The sequence below is a fragment of the Nestor notabilis genome, unplaced genomic scaffold (assembly GCF_000696875.1).
Source record: "Nestor notabilis isolate BGI_N333 unplaced genomic scaffold, ASM69687v1 scaffold19620, whole genome shotgun sequence".
NCBI lineage: Eukaryota > Metazoa > Chordata > Aves > Psittaciformes > Psittacidae > Nestor > Nestor notabilis.
Genome location: NW_009912678.1, coordinates 10,717 through 13,873, shown reverse-complemented (window position 1 = coordinate 13,873; position 3,157 = coordinate 10,717).

Sequence of the window (3,157 nt, the reverse complement as noted above, 5' to 3'; positions counted from 1 at the left end):
TAATAATCATATAAATAAATAATAAAATAAAAATTTTTAAAGTCAAAGAACAAATTTGATAATAACACCAGTGTTACCAACATGAAGCAGCAGTCCAGCACTAGGCTTGGTCTGCACTTGGAAAACAAGGCAAAACGTTTCCTCTTTTGACACCACTGGCTCAGCTAAACCAGTTGCAGCCAAGGCCAGCAGCTCTCATGTAGATCCGCTACCAGCCGCTGAAGGGATTTTATGCACCATGTCTACCAGATGTGCCCTAAAGTAAGATGCAAATAGCAGACAGCAGTGCCAGCTGGTGGCCCCTTTATTCTTGGGCTCCCCATATATTTTACTACTGATGCAGCTGAAAAGTGGTGGCAAAGCTGGGAAGCATTTGGGAAGTTTCTCTAGTGTAGAGAGGTCCTTAAGTGTTTGGAACATAACAAGCAGCAGTTTGATGAACCAAAAATACGTTTCTCTGCCTTTTTCTATAAGTTTCCCCATTTGGTCCCCTCTGAGCTATTATTTCTTTTTTTCTTTTGTGCTGAAGATGTCTAACTCACATTGTGCTGCTCACTGGAGGTCATGTGTGTCCTTTGTACGATGAATCTGGTCATTATCTCAACCAAGTTTCTCACTGTGACTGCAAGAACAGAAGATCTACTGCAGGGGAATCTGACCAGAGGACAATTTGATATTAAGGGAAGGGCAAACAGTGATGGGAAGAAGAAAGAAAAAAAAAAAAACAAAACCCAAGCAAACCAAAAAAGATCTACTAAATGCCCACTCAAGGTGCTTTGGGGGCATGCAAGTTGCTGATTTGTTCACTCTGAACGTTGTATCTGACGCAATGAGGAACAACAAAGAATAATGAATGCAGCATACATAGGCAAATCTTAACAGTGAATGAAGGGCTAGAAGTTTTCTTGCAGTTGGTGAAAGATGAAAACTGCCACTAAACCAGCAGTCAAGGTCCTCTGTCAAACAAAGGCTAAGAAGTAGTTCATCAAGGAGATTAAGTTATGCATCCTGCCATTGATACGAGTTATCTCTAGTATGACTTAAAATATCTGTCATGCATTTGTCTCCTGTAGAACCTGTTTATGCAGCTTCTAGCACTATTTCCTTACACTGAAAGACCAGTTTCTTTTCCAAAGGCAATTTCTTCATTCTTTTCACTCTGTCATTCTAGGAAGAGATGACGACGCATAGAAACTCCTAAATTGACTATAGGCAACTTATACGTGATTGAGCACAAAGCACACAAGACATTTAAAGGCAGATCCTGAAGTAGAAAAATTAGACAATCCTCTTCAGAGGAGGGCAAGCATTTGGGGAAAAGATGAAGCAGCTGTTCTGACTCTCACCTACTTCTGGTCAACTAAAAAAAAATGGTCAGACAAAAGCAAAAGTTCTGGAAACACTCTGATGAATGAGAAATTACTGTTAGTGTTCACCTTCATCAGACTTCAGAGTGCTGAGATTTGAAGAAGGACCTGACATAGGACAGTACTCAAGTTTTATCTAGACACTATCCATGCTGTGATTGCCATGGAACTAGCAGGCGAAATGTCACTGCCAAAGGGAACTGTAGCAGGTGTCTAAAAGTTCAGCCTTAAGCATTCATCCTAATATTCAATACTAAACCCAAATTGTTTAGGCCAGTACTTGAGACCATTCAAGCAACATTTCCAACACATCTAAAGAGACAGGAAAAAGACCTTCTGCTTTGAACAGAGCTTTTCCTTAAAACAGGCCTTTACCTGAATCCCATGCATTATTTTTTTTGAGGAGTTTTCACACTGCACTTAGCCTTGCAGGCATTTCCAACACAGCCTGTTCTTTGCTCAACTATTGCTAAAAAACAACTATTGCCCTGCACGTATACCAAATGAAATGTTCACTGGGTCAAAATGAACCTAAAATGCAAACTACTTTTCACCAGAACATGGAGAAGCACACTAGAGAGCATGTGAATTTTGACTCATCACAGTAGAAAGAGAGAAGTTTCTCTCCTTTCACATTTGGTAAGCAAACACAGCTTGCACACTTTGTAACCCCATCCCAACCCCTCTAAAAACAAAAGTAGGTCTAGTTCTGGGCAGACATCAAGCTAGAGAAAATGCAGCCCAAAAGCTTTGGAAAATTTTAATTGAGAAAGAGATTTAAAATGGAAGCACATAGGCCGTCATTAACACAGTAGACAAACAGTGGCTTCCTGCAGAAGTGTAAGATGTCAAACTGCTCTAAGCTAGGAAGCAATGACATGCTAGCCATCATACTGCTTAAGAATTAGGCTGTAAAGAAGGTTCTGTCAATAAAAAGATACCACGTGCACCTAGAGGGGTGTAAAAGGGAACTACAACAGGAAAAAAGGCCACAGTACTGTCACAAAGAAAGAGCATTACCATTTCTCTTCACAGCAATTGCAAAGAAAACTTGCACAGTCGAGTGGTGTTATATTACTCTCCAGAAGTGCAAAGAGTTATTACTGCAAATTCAGAAAGGACTGAGGTGGCTGAGAGTGGAAAGTGATAGCATGCAAACTTCTAGTTTGAAAATCAAAGCTGTCTTTAAATTATGAGTATGCAAAAAACGTATCAAATCTCGTTTTTAAAAAGCAAAGTTATAACTTAATTGGGCAATAACTTTCCAGGGTGGTGAAAACTTTCCTATCCAAAGTAGCATTTCCTGCCAATAAAACTGCAACAGTTGCTTAAAAAATGGCTTTTGTATTGGAAGTTTTGACACATTATTAAGTAGGGTAATAACTATGGATGTTAAGCCAATGTATGTGTCTTCGGTAAGGGCCTGCTGTTAGGGATCAATTGTATTTTATTTTAATCAAAAAAGTTGAAACACAATGACCAGTGTCAGGAGGGAAAGGAGGGAAAGGAGGGAAAGGAGGGAAAGGAGGGAAAGGAGGGAAAGGAGGGAAAGGAGGGAAAGGAGGGAAAGGAGGGAAAGGAGGGAAAGGAGGGTCTAAAGTGTTTCATGCCTATGAAATATTCCTAGGCTTACTTCAGGATATGAAATCTCTCAACAAAATCAGTTACAACAGTTGACTACATCTGAGGCTGAACCATAGAGGTCATATTTACAGTATCGTAACAGATTCTGTATCCTTGATTTTATTCTACCAAAGCTTTTTAGTACTCTAAATATTGTTAATCAAAGA